This window comes from Lissotriton vulgaris, chromosome 5 (assembly GCF_964263255.1).
Source record: "Lissotriton vulgaris chromosome 5, aLisVul1.2, whole genome shotgun sequence".
NCBI classification, from domain to species: Eukaryota; Metazoa; Chordata; class Amphibia; order Caudata; family Salamandridae; genus Lissotriton; species Lissotriton vulgaris.
The window spans coordinates 1,310,837,766-1,310,856,800 of NC_141693.1; positions in this window are offsets into that span (position 1 = coordinate 1,310,837,766).

Below are 19,035 nucleotides of genomic sequence, written 5' to 3' on the forward strand. Positions count from 1 at the left end.
AGGTCTGCAATTAACCAGAATGGTGACAAGTTGTGCAGCCATAAGGAAAACAGAAAGGCATACAAAGTGCAGCATAAAGCAGGTTTTCCTTTTAAACTTTCAAGCTTGTAAAAAAGCACAGGATTTGGTGCTCTCCAAACGCTGCAGAGGATTAATTCCTAACACTACAGACATATCCGGTGGGAGGTGTAAGCGCTATTCTGGACACAAACAAGCACTACTCAGGAAACCTGTGAATGAGTACCAGACCAACCTTTGCCCTGCACCATGTTGCAGAGATTCTGTTTTGGAACAGAACTATGGCTGGGATCACAGAACTTCAGTATGTAAGGACTGAGTCATCATACCACATCAGTACCCCTGAACCCCAATTGAGACTAACTCATAGTGCCTCCCCTGTGCTTAAAACTTACAACTTACTTTTGACTGGCATTGCTCCTGCCAACACTGGCCTGTTGTCAAATATGGTCTTCAATATAATATATCTGCTCTACCAACCTTTATTGTGTTTGCAGGAGACAGATAGTTTGTTAGGTTAAAGTGCTTGTTACAGAGGATGGCTAATATCCTAACTAGCAGTAGTGTGAATCTGAAATGACCCAATATAGCCTGCCATGTCACAAAGGGTTGCTATAACAGACTATCATTCAAAAATGGTTTAATATCTAGATAACCCTGCCAGGGTCAACACACTGAGGATTCATCTCGTTAAACCAAATATTTCGGAAACCATAATCAGGACTTCTGAGGCTGAAAATATTTGTATTATAATTAACTTCTCTAGACATCTCAGCAGAACATTGATTAACATTTTTTTTATTTTTGTATATGGTAATTTAAGATCTGAGTAGTATGAATCAGCGTTTTGAAATGCATTGACTCCTTTGAAATGCTTCTTTATCTTTACCTGATTTATAGTCAGAGAAATACATTGATGTTATGAGGTCCTATGTAATTAATGTACGTAGGGCCATATGTAGGTAAATGGCATTTACCGAATCGTAAATACCGAATTTTACCGATTCGGTATTTACAATTCGGTAAATGCCATGTAGGTAATAATTCTTTCAATATTACCGAATCTGTAATATTTGGTAATTACCGAATCGGTATTTACCGATTCGGTAATTGCCATTGATTTCTATGGGCCTTGAGGCCCATAGGAATCAATGGCAATTACCGAATCGGTAAATACCGATTCGGTAATTTTACCGATTTGTCAAGGGGGACAGGGTGTCACTTTGACACCCTGTTGCACCCCTGATTTTGGCTTGTGTGCAATGTGACACACATACATGCCCTTAGGGCATGTATGTGTGCCACATGGCACAGGTGTACGTACACAGAAATTTGTTATTTACCATGCCATTGTATTTCATGGTAAATAAGGAATTTCTAAGGGCCTGTGGCACTGTTTCAAGTGCCACCTACATCCCAAATTTCCGATTCTGTACATTTACCGATTCGGTAATTTACCGAATCAGTAAAATTACTGATTCGGTAAATATACAGAATCGGTCATTTTTAGGCCCCCTACATCTGGAATTACAAATACCGGTCGGTAACGGCCGAAATCGGCCGTTACCGACCGGTATTTTGCCACCTACATATGGCCATAAATGCCTAATATTTTATAACTTTTTGGGCAGTGTTCTTATTGGGAGAAGTGTGGGAATACTGGGTGGTAGGAATTTTTATGGATTCTCACAGACTCCGGGATTTTCCTTTGCAGAAATATGGGGAAATTATGCGGTTTAGCCAAAGTTTGGTATTGCAGGGCATTCTGGTAAGAAGCATTGGGATCCACACACAATATGCCACCCCAGACTGTGCTGACTGAACTCTGGCCTAAATACCACATTTACCCACAATCCCAGGATTAGTTAGTTTGCATTGAAAAATCTTGATCTCTCCTTGCATCTTTGTAGCTTCAGGGAGCATTTCCTTTTACTGGCGATAGCTCAGCCATACAAGTGAGGTACTACTGGTATCTGGAGAAGTGTAGAAACACTGTCTGGTAGGACACATTTGGATCCCCACAAATTCCATTAGCGTGATATATTTTCACATTTGCTGCGTAACATCAATTTGCACAGCGTACGCGTAATGTAGCAAAACAAAAAATTAAACTTTGCCCTTGATAAGCTTTGCATTGAACGAAGTTTGAACAGTTTAGAAAATACACAAAATTGAGAGTCAGCCTACTTTACAACTTTATATCCTTATACTTTAAATTCCATCTAATTGATAGAATTTAAAATTGGATTGTGAAAAGTGGATTGACTGTGCTTTAATATTTTCCTTAAAGAATCAATATATTCCTACACCTAAAAAACATGGTGTGCACCTGAATATGAAAACCAGATTATCGATTGCACAGAATATCGAGTCCAGACTATTGAATCCAAAACGTTGACAGATAAGTAAGTATAGTTTTTATATACCTTACTCCACGTATAGGTATCTGCGCAATATATATTTATATATCTTCAAGGTATCTTGATGTCGTCTCAGGAATAGTATATCTATCCCTTCCTATATGCACTTACCTTTCAGTATTCTGTCCTTGATATTCTTGTACCGTGATATTCTGGGGGTCATGATTTAGTAGTTCAACCAATATGTGAGAAAGAAGGCATCTATTGACACAGCTTTAATGTTTGGTCATAGCTGTTGGCCATGCCCTCTAAAAATGTACTTCTGGCTACTGGCATGGGTCCTGCTCTTTTAACTGCCACTGATCACTTCTTCAAGAATGCTGCTGACAGCTAGGTGCAGAGACCTAACGTCCTCCTTTTTGACACTCCTGCTTTAAACCAGCCACATTGCTACCTGAAGGGAGAACAATCACCTTGACAAAGGCTGGGTTTGAGGATCAGCCAGAAAAATGACGTTTGAAAGAGAACCACTCCATTCTGGTGGATCAACATTCCCTGTGTGGACGGTGTGTATAAAAGTGTCCATATTTACAAAGTGGCGTTAAGTCACAAAAGTACCACTGGAACGTCGGTAAACGTGGCGTTCTGGTGCCACATTTCTCTTGTAAATATGCCCCTTAGTATTATACTTTCACTTTGCTAGGTCTCCTCTGGGTCCTCAAGAATAGTGTCAGTGCAAAAGAGAGCAAGTCCTTTTGGTTTATGACTGCGAATTCCTCACATTTGCACTGGCTTCTTCCTTATCACATTAGTTCATACCTGACTATTTGGCTCTCAATACTTTGGGGCCTATTAGGATGGCGGGCGGATTGCCCCCGCCAGGCCAGCGGTGGTCACCGCTGGCCTGGCAGGGGCAATCCGCCGCCATCTGCTCCGGAATGACCCCCGCCATATTAGTATGGCTGGGGGGTCCGTGGCGGATGGAAAGACCGTCCACCGCATTTCCGCCCGGTCGCCTGCCAACGGGGCAGAAAAGGGTTCATATGGTGGCGCTGTCTATCAGACACCGCCAGCCATATTAGGATGGGCCTTTGAAGATGCTTTTCCGTGGCAAGCATGCGTTCTTTGCTATGGGGGCCCCCTGCGGGCCCTCATGGTGGAGGCAAGGTGGGGGGTGCACATGGGGGGTACGTGTGGTACCCCCCTGCATTTGCATACACAATGTGGCAGGCACCGCGCATTGCCTGCCGCTTTGTGTATGCAAAAGCATCACAAGCATTTTTAGTATTGTGGCGGGCGGTGCTGGGAGCACCGCCCGCCACAATGTTAAACATGCATGATGCGCCCGCCACTGTGGTGGGTGCATCCTAATACCCCCCAAGGGACCCCCGCCCTTATGGCGGGCGGTCCCTTCCCCCGATGGGATGGCGGGACGACTAAGTCCACCCATCATCCTAATGACCCCCAAAGTGTTTATTTTTTTTCCTTTCTGATTCCCCTCAGATCCCTCCAATCCTCACTTTCATGGTGTTTTGTTGCAAACTCTCCTCCTCCTTCATATACAAGGTCTTTCTTGGGCTTATTAGGGTTGTGGCTTCATGGAGGCAGGAGTGTTAATTCTATCAGGTATTTGCTGAGATCCTTATACTTTCAACTCCTGAAATTTCTTTGTCACACTCACTGTTTATCTCTGTTGGTTAATGCGCTATCTGTATCTTTGAGGAACACTTTCCTAAGACTTCTGAATCCCATGCTCTCCTATCTCTCAACTCTGGACCAGTCTCTCTCTCGCTCTTTCTCTCTCTCTCTCTCTTTTTCTCTCTCTCCTATTCCCTTCTGTATGAAATTGGATTATTAGTTGTGTGGCCTGCAGAAGTAATAGGTCCAGACTTCTCCTTACTGGGAGCCAACTACCCCATTGTAGCACTTGACTCTCTTAGGGTAGCAAAGCAGAGCAGTCCAAGGCCTACTCAGGGTAGGTAGTGTTGGTTAGCAATCGCTATCCACTGGCATGCAATATTAACACTCAATAAATGATTGTCCAGTCAGTGCATTTTCTTTAGAAAAAGGAAAAGTATATTTATTGCACACACACTACTAAATACTATGTAGTAATTTACAAATAAATATATTGGTAGATGAAACATAGCACTGATGACATTCTGTCATCACTTTGACCCCCTAAAGCATTTCAACCAAGAAAATACAATAATAAAACAGCCCCTACCCCTTTTAGAAATACTCTAGCCACAATAAGTGCAACCAAACCGTCAGCTCCCGGAGGGTGCAGCACTCCCAGCAGCAGGGCAAAAGCTCCTGCCTTGGGAGTGCTTTGGAAAGATTACCAAAATTACAAAGGGGTCCTGGCTTCAAGGACCCTTCAAACATAGGGCGAGAAACTTTTGTGGTTTTCCTGGCTCCCTGTGCCAGGCGTCCTCTTGGTTTTGGGCTTTCCCCTAACTGGTCCCCAGTTAGGGTGTTAGGGGACCAGCCTCCCTCACCCTTGGAGAGAGCGGCTGGTCATGGGGTCAACTGGGCAGAGTCCATAGTCGTTTGTGGGCATCAGGTGTTCTTCTTTCCAGTTCTACATGGTTGCCTTAGATTCCAGCAGAAAAGGGCAGAGAAATCACCAGGCAAAAGAGAGTCTCCCCCTTGTGCAAGTGTTTTTGAAAAAAGGGGAGAAGATGGTTCCAGACGTCAGGCCCCACTGTCCAATCCTAGGGTGCCACAACACCTCTCCTGCCCTGTCCAAACCCTCCTGCACAGCATGCTGGGATAGTTCAAATTGGCATCATCCAGGAGTCAACAGTTACATCTACTCTGGGGGCCTCAACTCTGCCCTTCTCTGAACATTACTGCCAGGGCATTTCTCCCTAGATTTTCAAAGGTGAGCCCAGCTCTGTGTTGGCTTCAAAGGTCTGGGCTCCCTCCTCTGTTCAGCAGAATTGGGCAGGCCTATTCCTGGCACAGTGTGACAGCTGATTGATGCAGATCATTCTACCCCGCTCCTTTCCTCCTCAGGAGCTGAGTGAAGCACAGTTAATTATTCCCTTTGTATGGGGAGGCCTTTGTTCCTGCTGCTGGAAATAAATGTAATTAATGTGGCACAGCAGGGTGACATAGGGTCTGGGCTCAGATCCTGAGCTGAGCCTGGGAAATATCTGGATGTCCTATAATTTATGCAGATATCTTTGTGGAACTTGCAAGATAGATTTTTCTCCACAGGTTTTACAGGTTTTACCCCAATTTGATACATCACTAGTCTCTGTAAATCAAAGGGAAGCAAGATTGCATTCTAGGGTAGAATTCCTCCTATGTGTAAAATAAAGTGTCACTATAAGACAAAATAGTAAGTCATACTGACTTTTCCTATTAGTGTACACTAACATTATAAGGCCGTGATACTAAAAGTACGACACATGTGCCGCTTGCGTCCCTTATAACCTGTAAACGAGGGCCCGTGCTGAACAACCCCACTGGGCTGCTGTTTACTTAAGAATGCACTAATTTTCAGAATGAAAGCTTATAAACAGGCTTTTATTTACAAGATACCTGAAGTATAAAAAAAAAGCAAATAAAAAAGTGTCCTGCACCACTTAACTTTAGAAATCCATTAATTTTTTAAGACCTCTTGCAGCAAATGTGTAAAAAAATGACACTGTTCAAAATCCCAAAAGATTATTAATTAACATGCAAAAGCGTTTCACCTTAATACTTCAGATTATATCCACGCATTGAGAAGTATTTTAAAGAGTGATCTTTTCATAAATGTTATGTTATGTTATCTGAGTTTATGTAGCGCACAGCTGCCTCAGCAAAGAGGCGTCACGGCGCTGCCAGCGTCAGAAGGATCAGGGCTAAGACACAAAACAGGTAGGATCCAGCAAGATACAGAAGGACAAAAAGCTACTAGGCAGAGGGAAAAAGAAAAGTTTTGATTGCTTTCCTAAAGTCCAGCAGGTGATCCAAGCTACGGATCTGGGGAGGCAAGGAACTCCATAGCTTGGCTGCCAAGCAACGTAAGGAACGACCCTCGGCTCGAAGGAGCTTCACACGGTGGACTCTAACCAGATGTTGTCCCAAGGAGCGCAGCTGGCGAGCTAGCAGGTTAACTAAGAGGCTGGGCGACGCAAGCTTCAAGATCTTAAAAGATAGGCAGAGAGCCTTAAATTGGATCTACTTGGCCATGGGCAGCCAATGTAACCTCCTGATGGCACCAGAGGAGGGGCAATTACACGGAAGCTCCAGCAGGGCTCTAGCGTCATCATTTTGAACCCGCTGTAGTCGCATGACCTCAGCCTGATTAGCCCCAAGAAGGAGCGAACTAGCATAGTCTAGTCTAGATAGAATGGCTGATTGAACCATCAGCTAGCATGTACTTGGTCAAAGAACCTCAGCAGAGGCCTAAGTCCCCAGAGGAGGCCGAAAGAAGTACCAGCAAACTTTTTTGTATGATCTTGAAAACTGAGGGTTGAATCCATCCATACTCCCAGGTTCTTGACCACCGACTCAGGGGTGGGAGTACTACCAAGAGCGATTGGCCACCATTGCTCACTCCAGCAACTCCTGACCTTCCCCACCAGCAATACCTCTGTTTTACTTGCGTTCAACTGGAGGCAGTTTGTGGTCGTCCATTCTGCAACGGCGGCCAGGCCACTCCGAAACCTAAAAGCATCCTGCGTGGAACCATCATAAAGGGCCACCACCAGCTGCGTATCATCTGCATACAAGACCATGGTGAGGCCCATATTCCTGGCCACAGAGGCGGAACATATAAATTAAACAATACGGGACTCAACGCAGAGCCCTGAGGCACCCCCTGCCAGATGGAATGAGCCTGGGAGACAAACGGGGGGCGACACTCGGAATTATCTCTCTGTCAGAAACGATCAGAACCATTCTAGCGCTAGGCCCACCACACCAGCTTCCACCAGACGCTGTAGCAGAATCCCATGCAAAACCGTGTCAAATGCGGCACTCAGATCAAGCAAGATCAGTGCCGCCGTGTGACTGGAATCGAGAATGGTCCGCAGATGTTCAGTCACAGCCAGGAGGGCAGTCTCCGTGCTGTGACCTGAGCGGAAACTGTTCTGAGAGGAATCCAAGATGTTATTAGTGTTCAGGAACCTCATTAATATGTTAATAACAGGAGCCTCAGCAATCTTAGCTATCCAAGGAAGGAGGGTATTGGCCTAAAGTTTTCCAGTTTTGCCCGGGTCAAGTGAAGGTTTTTTAAGTATAGGAGATACCCTTGCCTGTTTCCATGGCACAGGGACCACAGCTGTAGAAACAGAAGTGTTAACAGCCTGGCACAGAGGTGCCAGGAAGAAGGAAAGTGAGTCCCTGAACTGGGCATGTTTTAAAGGATTGGCCGGAGAGCCACATTTAATTTTCCTACTCAATAGAATAAACTCTTCTCGTGTGATACTGGGAATGGCTACCAGAGATTGCTGTGAAGGAGATCCGCAAAGAGCAGCAAGAGGAGGAGACCCTTGCGGAAAGGACCGATAAATGGTGTCCACTTTATCGACAAAGAAAGTTGCCAGGTCCACACACTGTTGCTCAGATGTAATCATGGAAATAGAAGAGTTTTTCCTCACTCTGAAGTCTTTGAGAATCTTAAAAATACATTTGGCCGGAATAGGGTTTAGCTTAATTTCATTGGCATAGTAGGCCGCTCGGACAGTACAAATGGTTCTATGATAGTTTTTAATAGCGGCCAGATACAATTTTTTTGCTGCAGGGTCATATTCCTTTCTCCACGCGCGTTCCAATTTCTTACACGCTTTCCGCAATGCAGACAGAGAATCATTATACCATGGGCTAGAGTCCGAAGTGCGACCTTTAAACCAATTAGCTGGAATGAGGGAATCCAACACTTGGACAATCCAATTGCAAAAAGATCTATAGCCCACATCTGCATCATTGTGTGGTTCCGGGGGAATAGCAGCAAGAAGCGCGTGGAAATCCTCCAGCCTCAGTTTGCGCCAAGGACGTCTAAAGACGAGCTGTTGAACAGCCTTGTCAGGGGGCTCGGCGGCAGGGAATGACATAAATATCAGAGAGTGGTCAGACCAACCTACGGGTTTAGGTGTCTCCACCGTCGCTATAGGAATATTAGAAAAAATGGGGTCTAGCAGATGGCCCGCTATATGGGTACAGCCAGGGACCAATTGATTTAATTGGCAGGCTGCCAGATCAGCAAGAAGACTGCAAATGTCAGTATCTTGCACAAGATCAAAATGCAGATTAAGGTCACCCAGGATGCTGAAATTGGCTGTACCCATTGTGAGCATGCAGGTGGACTCCATCAGAGCAGACTTGAATTTCGTAGCAGGTCCCGGAGGGCGATATACTAACTACCCTGAAATAGTCAAATGGGTGCTGAAGGTAATACTAAAAAGCGCGCATTCACAGCCCTCCATTGCTTCTTTGACAAATAGGCAAGAGTAGCAGGATTTAAAAATGACCGCGATGCCGCCCCCCTAGACTTTCTATTAACAGTAAGAATGGTATAATCTGGAGGCAAGACTCAATTAGGTTCAGCCACCATATCTTCATAAAGCCAGGTCTCAGTTAGAAAAAACACATCCGGAGATTCCTCCATAACCAGATTATAGATTTCTAAGTAATGCTTAGCCAGTGGCCGAACATTCAAATGGAGAATTCTCACTAGAGAACTGGGCTGAGGAGGGGGAGATAAGGGAAGCAATGGCATAGGGGAATCATACCTACAACAAAGATAGCCAAAGGGCCCTTCCAGAGGACCTAATGGAGGCACACACCATACCTTGACCATAGAGTTAACTGCCAATAGCTCTGCCCTAGTATAGGTGCGCAGTCCTGAAGGGGTCCGGCCAGCATTTCTGGCGAGAGGCGACGTACAGGCTCGGATGGGCGCAGACGTACATGTCTTTGGCGTGGCCGCTGCGCTCCCGCTCCATGTCCTGGTTAAATACAGGTAGAAACAGAACAAAGTGGCTGATCAGGAAAGTTAAAGACAAAGTATGTACTACACAGCCAAGAAGTGCCGTGCAGCCCAGGGTTAGAATATTACCCAACAACTTCAGAATTTTTTAGAAAACTTTTTGTATTATTTCATGAGAAACATGGCATCAAAATAGACACTCCATCACAACAGTACAAAAACATGAAAAAATATATACAAATATATACAAAAGTATATCACAATGAAGGTAACGTACACTTGCAGGAATGATGAAGAAACATATAATCAAAGTATTGTAAAGACACCAACTGTTATCAGCAATATGAATTCAAAAGCACATGATTGCAAATTAAACACTTATTTTCAAATCATTCAAGAAATAAAGCCAGTCCTTTGATAACAAAAACCTGTGAACAGGGCGGTACTAAGATGGAATAGCCTGCCTGTCACTCAACGCCTGTGAACAGTAATTTGTACGAAGTTGCAGATAGGGCCCACGGTAGTGGTATGAGTTTGTCCCTAGCTGCACCCTTGGTTCTTGACACAGGCTGGGGGTCAACGCGTTTCGAACCTTGTTTATTCTAGGTTCTCCTCAGGACGAGGACTGGGTAGTGATGTACCTTCTCAGCCAACACATTGGAATCTGACTCGACCGGCAGACTTGAACCATCTCGGACTCCAACTACAGAAGGCTCTAACTGACAGCGAGAGATTGATTCCCTCCTTGACGCTTGAAAACAGACTGGGGCTCGTTTCCCTCCGTACAGCGCACAACGTGTGCAGCCTTCTTCATCTCACTAACACCACGAAAAGAGAATGTGAGTCCGTGCTGATTAACACAGCTCGCCTTGGGCGCCTTTGATTACGGCATCTTTGACATCATTTCCAGAATAATTCCAGTGGTTCCCCTCCTTCTCTCCACGCAGCCAATGTGTTGGCTGAGAAGGTACATCACTACCCAGTCCTCGTCCTGAGGAGAACCTAGAATAAACAAGGTTCGAAACGCGTTGACCCCCAGCCTGTGTCAAGAACCAAGGGTGCAGCTAGGGACAAACTCATACCACTACCGTGGGCCCTATCTGCAACTTCGTACAAATTACTGTTCACAGGCGTTGAGTGACAGGCAGGCTATTCCATCTTAGTACCGCCCTGTTCACAGGTTTTTGTTATCAAAGGACTGGCTTTATTTCTTGAATGATTTGAAAATAAGTGTTTAATTTGCAATCATGTGCTTTTGAATTCATATTGCTGATAACAGTTGGTGTCTTTACAATACTTTGATTATATGTTTCTTCATCATTCCTGCAAGTGTACGTTACCTTCATTGTGATATACTTTTGTATATATTTGTATATATTTTTTCATGTTTTTGTACTGTTGTGATGGAGTGTCTATTTTGATGCCATGTTTCTCATGAAATAATACAAAAAGTTTTCTAAAAAATTCTGAAGTTGTTGGGTAATATTCTAACCCTGGGCTGCACGGCACTTCTTGGCTGTGTAGTACATACTTTGTCTTTAACTTTCCTGATCAGCCACTTTGTTCTGTTTCTGGAATTTTGAGGTCCAGGTTGGTCAGCGGTAGGACCCCACACCTCCATTGGTGTACTGCTAAATACAGGTAGAGGCAGGAATCACAAAAGGCTAGACCGCCACCCACCAATATAGCGGATGAGAGAGGCCGACCGGAAGTGGGGGACTCCGGCGGCAAAGTTTCAAGCACCCTCCACAACAATCAGCCACAAAGGCTGCGGTGGACCGGGGAGCTGAAACTAGTGAAAAGTGTTGCAGCCGAGGAGGACACAAGGTAAAAGCACACAATACCAACAAAGTAAAAAAAAATTAAAATTAGCGGAGGCAAATGCAAACAGTTAAAAATAGCAGTGCTACCAGTGAGGTGCTTAGCCTCATGACAGCTGGAACATCAGCGCAAATGAACATAGAAGCATTTGCGCCTCCCCCCATACTGAAAACAATCCCAATAACAAACTAAGAGGCAAGTCAGTTGTCACGTTGAACCCTCTGGGTGTCCTGCGATCTTATTATACATGTAAAACATTATAGTTTATTAAATCAAACACAATAGAAGATTTTTTACCATGAAGATCCTGAACACGTATACTACAAGGTGATCTTACATGCGAAATGAAGATATGGGAGGCAAAGTAAAATAAAACAGTTGCCTAGGAACACACAATTTGGTTAAGTGTTGAAGCCGGGATTGTTTTTTGTTTTTGTTGGTATTACATTGTACAATTCGATTTCATTCCAATTCAATGATAAAGTTACTTCTTTTTTAACACTTGACTCTCCCAAGGTAGCAATAGCAAGTAGAAGGCGGGTAGCAGGATAACGATTCAGATACCGCAGAGCTCAGTTTAGCCAAATCTATGACTCTTCTAGACATTGGTGTGTTAATTTAGAGGGCAGTATGGAATGAAACCCTCAAAATGACTCAGTGATTCACTGACCACACCATGCACATGCTTTGCATCCCCATCCTCCAGCTTACCCGCCACCCCGGCCTGCAAAGCCCCACTCCAGGGCATCAATGTGGCCTCTGACACACCACAAACCATATTTTTTGGCCCCTGGGAAAATATTTACCAGTAACCATGTTATAAGGCCTACCCTAGGTCAGTATCTAATCCTGCGGTGTCCCCAATGCACCAGTCTACCTGTGTGCAGTTACCGGGCTGCGCACAACAGCAGTCTCCCACCCACATCCCTCACACATGTGCACACCCTTACCCTTTACCCTTGCTGTGTCGCAGCAGCTTTATCTTAAAAGGCTCTCTCGCGCAGTCCATTTGCCATGTGATTACGGTGGGTGAGACACATGAAGTGAGACTGACCCACAGTAAAATGTTCAAAACCGGGTGATCCACAAATGAAAAAGAATCTGGGCGGACTAATTGGGCAGACACCATTTGCAACACCTTCACTTGGGCTTAGTAGTACCATTGTGGCTCACTATGTCATCCCAAAGTTTAAGGGAAGGAAGGGTTTGGGTTTGCATCGACTGGCACTTCAACAGATCCCTGGCAAGAGGGCAGTCAGGAAGAGAGTTAGATTTGTGTGTGTTTTTATGTGTGTTGTGAGGTGACCTAGAGGAAAGTGTGACAGAGAGGAGGTAGAAGGAAGTAAGAGTGAAGGTATGGGTGTTATAGAGGGGGAGTGAGAGTGGGGAAAAAGAGAAGAGTGCGAAAGACAGTGTGTTTCAAAGTATGGTGGGCGAGAATAAAGTGAGAGAGGCTGGTATGAATGAAGCATGAGAAAGGAAAGCACCAAAAAAGAGGTTTCAAAGTCAGATGAAGATAAAACAAGATGAAGACATGAAGTTGAGCACATATCTGATGAGGCAATGGGGGTGACATCATAAGGGCAGCAAAGAGACCCGTTATTTGTTTTTCCCTGTTAATCATTTGTTGCTAAATGTCACTACTGAACACCAGCATTTCCTTACTGCCTCTTTCAGCCACCAGGAAGGAGGGCCTCTGCAAAGCTATAGCAAGGTCTCTGGTGTGTGGGATCTAAGATTAATTGACATATGGGCATATGAATGGCAGTAGGAATTCAGGATCTACATAGGGTGACAAGACTTCACGTATTTGTCCAGCCAGATTCATGTTTTACTCCTATCGGGCACCCAACACTTTTTTTCCACAGTTCAAACGTGTCCCTGTTTTGGGGCAACATTCAGATGAGCACTATAAATAAAATATAGCTCATGTTTGCATCTCCAAAGGACCTTTTCTTGAATGCAGGTTGATTCTGCAAGCACAGCAGCTGTTCTTTCCCTCTCTGTAGAAGAAGTAGTAGCAGTCGAGATTGACATGCAGCAAAGTCAACAGCCATAGCCCATAAACTATTGTGTTGTGTGCCTTTTTATGAAAGCTTTTTGTAATAAAGTGCTTCGTTTAGTATGCCCCCCTCAACTTTTAGGACTGATGCTGCTAGCTTTTCGACTCTGAATTGCACTGGACCTGCTGACCAGGGTTCAGTGCACGTGGTCTGGCCACCTCAAAGAGTATGTACAATTGGCTAATCCCTTACTGGCATATTTAACTTACCCATAAGACCCTAGTACATGGTACCATGGGTACCGAAGGCTACTAAGTTAAATACCACCAGTGGACTGCAGCATTTATTGTGCCACCATTGATGTGACAAAGTGAAACATGATTCCGGGTCTGCCATTGCAGCCTAGTCTGACAGCTTCTAAACTGCCAACTCTACATGGCAAAATAACCCTTTGGCCAATCCAAAACATGTCTTTTAAGTATTTGTATATCACCCCCAAGGCAGGTCTTAGTAGGCCATAAGGCAGGGTGCCAGATGTTAAAAAGAAGGTCTTGTTCAATTTAAACTTTACATGACCTAAAAGTGAAAACTCAAAATTGTCGGGTTTTTTCACTGTATTGAGGCTGGTAGTCAGATTGGGTAACATGCGGTATCACTAGGGCACACGCTAAGTGCTAACTTACATGTGGGACTACTCAATAGTTATCAAAGTAATTGTTACATTAAACCCAACTTATTGCTGAAGTCAGATTTATAGTGACCTTTAAAGTAAAGGGGACTTTAGACAGTCATCACTTTCTTGCCCCAAACTTCTAGTAGCTGTTTCTGATTACCTACAGCAGTCATTACCTGAGATTATAACCTGAGACAGGCAGCTGTCCTCCTGCCAAGCGGTGTGACGCACTCCCAGGAAAGGAAACAGAGGGTCTGCTGGAGGGAGGAGGTGTGATCGCTTCCTGCCTGGATGGCCCAGAGGAGGTAGCCACAGATGGCCTACCTTAAAAGGGTCCACCACATCTGAGAAGCAAATGTGAGTCACACATTAGCTTGACCACGTTTTTGAGTACCTATGGCATCTCTCCCAGAGGTGGAAATCTGTTGCAGAACCGATTTTCCAGGAGGGATGACTAATTGGATTGGCGGAGTGAGCTAAAGAATGATGATGGATTAAACCCAGATCAGTTGACTGGGGGTGAGTGCTTGCAATGTTCAACACTCCGTCCATTATTCCCTTTGGTTTTGCTGTGTTCGCTCTAAGTTGGCAGGGTATGCCAAGACATGGGTCTCTTGCTCACTTTGCCACTGGATTCGAGATAGCCTGGCTGATGAGGGTTATAAACCCGAAACTTGTCCCAGAATGCTTGTTTCTGGTCCAGGGAGGACATGGCTTGGCAGTTCAGGCTGGACTATTCCCATGAGGCACAGGGTCAGACTGATTTGTATATGCCCATGTCTGAACTGGGGTGGCGGAGTGAGCTAAAGAATGATGATGGATTAAACCCAGATCAGTTGACTGGGGTTGAGTGCTTGCAATGTTTAACACTCCATCCATCATCCCCTTTGGTTTTGCTTTGTTCGCCCTAAGTTGGCAGGGTATGCCCAGACGTGGGTCCCATGCTCACTTTGCCACTGGATTCAAGATAGCCTGGCTGAGGAGGGTTATAAACACAAAACTGGTCCCAGGATGCTTGTTTCTGGTCCAGGGAAGATATAGCTTGGCAGTTCAGGCTGGACTGTTCCCATGAGGCACAGGGTCAGACTGATTTGCATATGGCCATGTCGAAACTGGGGTGGCGGAGTGAGCTAAAGAATGATGATGGATTAAACCCAGATCAGTTGACTGGGGGTGAGTGCTTGCAATGTTCAACACTCCGTCCATTATTCCCTTTGGTTTTGCTGTGTTCGCCCTAAGTTGGCAGGGTATGCCAAGACATGGGTCTCTTGCTCACTTTGCCACTGGATTCGAGATAGCCTGGCTGATGAGGGTTATAAACCCGAAACCTGTCCCAGAATGCTTGTTTCTGGTCCAGGGAGGACATGGCTTGGCAGTTCAGGATGGACTATTCCCTTGAGGCACAGGGTCAGACTGATTTGTATATGGCCATGTCTGAACTGGGGTGGCGGAGTGAGCTAAAGAATGATGATGGATTAAACCCAGATCAGTTGACTGGGGGTGAGTCTTTGCAATGTTCAACACTTCGTCCATCATCCCCTTTGGTTTTGCGAAGGGAATATAACACCCACTCCTTAGCCGACTGTATGACATCATTCAAATTCTAAACATGCAACTAGGCTGATAGGCACTGGTACGCAAATAACTATAGTAAAACAAATACTCATGTTAATAAAATGTTTTAAAAAATTCCAAATAATCTTTTAAAAAACGGAAATTGTCACTCAAGCCAAAACTCTAATATGTCCGTATGTATAGTTCAAACTACTGCAAGCGTCTGAAAGCCAATCATGTCCACAAAAGGTGTCAATTTGTTTTTGAGTTTAAAATGTAGTTTGTTTTAAAAAAAGCTGAATTTCTTCCAGCATACAATGAGCCAAATGTGGATGTGTCTTGGCTGAGAGACGCAACATTACTGTTTTCTGCCTTCGCAGACAATGATCCCTGTAACACCTCGCATATTATATCAATTGAGCACAGATGATCTTCCATGCTGCGTGCAGCCGATGCTGGAGCAGCCTGTCCGCCATCCAAGGCCTGGGTGTCAGTGGAAGAGCCGGTATCCATTCCAACAGGACCCGTGACTACTTATGGAGGCTCTAGGGATGCCGCCATAAACATCAAAATATGCTGGGGACGCTGCAGAACATGGGCCGTTATCGGGTCAGTAAAGCATCAATGTCTGATTGCGCACATGATGGGAGTATTAGACAGAGATCCAACACGCATTCTTCTCCGCAAAACAGGCATCAGAGGATAGGTAAGATGCAGTCCATCCAAACTGGTCTAAATGACAAGAACCAAGATGCACTTAGTTCTCTCAGGTGAGGAGTGCCCAGATGTTATACCATGCGATCACGTTTTTTTCGCTCCTGGAGTGCTTTTTCCATCTCTTTGGTGACTGGGACGTCCATTACGTAGCAGAAAAATGATAATCAGGATACCTGCTATTAGAAACAGGATTAGCGGAAGTCCTCAAAAAATGCTTCCGAATACAGAGTGTATAAAGTTTTGTATAACTCCTAGAACCGTCTGAAAGATGCTTGACAGTCCTGAACCTATGTTCTTAAATAGGTGGACGATACCCGTCATATCAGACATGTTAAAGATACGAGTTGCCATTTCTGCGAAATGGAGGGGGCAGTTCATATATATGAATGCCTGTATCTTGGCTGAAGACCTTGTGATCTGGAGATCAAAAGTCTCTTGATCGGAGGTTAAGGGCAATGTCTTCTGTAGAAGCATGGTTTTCATTCTGCTCAAATTATCAAACCCTATTAAGAAACATTTAGTGAAGGACATAACGGTGCCTCCCTGACTGTATGTGTTGGAGGAAACAATACTTGCATAGAGCAAGTAACCTTGGAGCTCATGGTTACCAGATATGCGATGCCCGGAAGTATCTCACAACAACCTTGATCGTTCAGCATCAAGTAACTCCCATTTGAAAGTAGCCTGGACACTAGAGTAACCACGGCTGCCGGGGCACCCCTCAAGTGACAGGATAAGTTAGCTACTGAACCATTACAGGTCCATGCAGCATTATATCCTGGCATAAGAGAGATCCTCTCAAAGCGTTCTCACAGTTTATACCGCTTTGAAAAACTTCTAGATCCCCACGTCTGCATCGAAATCTGTACGGCAATTCCCAAGATTCCTTGATGAATTTGCTACCAATTTCTTCATATCTGCCTGCCTGCTGCTGTTCGAGGCAATACTGAAATTGGAAAGTTGCGACCGGTAAAGTGATAGGGCCATCGATTAACCATTCAGTGGAAGGTGATTCTGGCACTGTAACAGCTAATCTGTCCAGCTTTTCAATACGCAGCATTAAATATTTTGGTCAACTTTGTACCATTTTTGTCTGTTTTTGTGTCAAATTGTATGCGGAAAATGGAGACGTCCTATTGTTAAAATGCCAGGGCACATAGCCTGCATGCAAAGATTGTAATGTCAAACTTAATATCATAATAAAACGAAATTGTTATTAACCGTGCTGTATTATGAACAGATCCTGTTCTAGTACATCTATAGCAGCAGATACAATGTTGCCCAGTGAATATATCCTGGAAGTTAACGTAGTCATACCATTGTCAACTACGGCTAAGGCTTTATCTAAGTTAATACTATCTTTTTCTCGTAACCTCTCCGTAGCTTCTTGTTGGGAGATTTTCCAGATTTCATTATAAGCAGCATATAAGAAACATTTTTGACGTGGCTTTCTGGTACCCAATAAAAAATCCCGTAGGTCCACATCCTCTGTAAGAGAGGATAAGTGCTGTTTCACCTGTGTGAGTGTTGAGCTTTTTAGCCAATCAAGACATCACTTCCCAACACTGTATGGCGTCACTACTCCTGGATGTTCTCTTTGTATGTAGCGTGTGTCCGGCCTGTGGATACTTAACTATTTGGTTGTACCTTTGAATCTTTCCTGACATCTATTAGTGTCTGTGGGCCAAACCAACCATCCCTTCCAATTGGCTCTGATCTATTGTATTGCATGATGTCATCTAGCGTAATCCTTTCTTGTGATGTAACATTAATCTTGGTATGTGATGGTGTTGGAATCTGTTCCCTGGACTTGCCAGTCTCTAGAACCCCAGACCGATTTTGAGTCTATTGTGTCTTTCCTTGAGTCAAAACCTTGTTCAGACAACTGAGTGATAAAGGAAGCAGAGTAAATCTGTTTGTTATTGGTCAACATATTTTTCTGTGCTGATGTCGGTGTAACCTTATAATAATATGAGGCTGGCTCAGACAAGTTAAACCCTGAAAAATATGAAAATTTCTGTGCAAATGTTTTTGAACTGCTCTTCTGTGGTGTAGCAGGGATTCCGTTCTCTTACAGAACTGTGCATAGAGATCCGGAACCTCAGTGAATTAGGGTGACCCAAAACTCACCTCAGTATCCAAAATCCCCTTACCTAGCTAGCTACAGTGTCTCATTGGTCATAACAAACTCCCAATGACTTAGACAAACCAGAACATGAACTTAGGTTACCTCAGGTATCGTGGAACACATGAACACTCTTTCGCTCTATAATCATTTCAAACCAGAACGTGGAGTAAAAAAGGACACATGCACTTTTGAAATATTTATTATTCAATGCAAGGTTCTCAAACACAGTATCTTATATAATACAAGAAGACATATTATAAGAATCAGAGTTATCAGCATAGTCACTAGTCCATAATAAGCAAATGGTGATAGCATATTATAATGCAAAAATCAATAGAAATTTATATCACCTATTTCTCGCACTCCCTATTTAGCATACTATATTATATCTAAGAAGGTCTCTTTTGGGTTATAGCAGGGCGGGCCCATACCTCTAAATGTCAGGAGGAGAGGATCACATCATCTGCTACCAGCTCACTGCATGCGAAGCATCATCAAGTGTGTTTTTGCATTCTCAGTAACTCTATCTTAAACCCGCTTAGAGCCCAATGTTGGCAGCAACTGTATTTGTGTTATGTCTAGTGGTGCGAGGATCAGACCTCCCAGCAACCTTGTGTTAGGTTATTCTTAGAGGGTTCAGCACTCACTGTTCAGACAGTGTACCAAGCATGACTGATATCAGAGTAATAACATATTATTCTCAAATAAATCACATCTTTCGTCTAGGTTGAAAGCTACAATAACAATTATGTGTCGTGTGCAAACTGAAGCCAAAGGAAAATATGTTGTTTAAACACTTAATAAACTTATGCTAACTTAACACAGTATATATA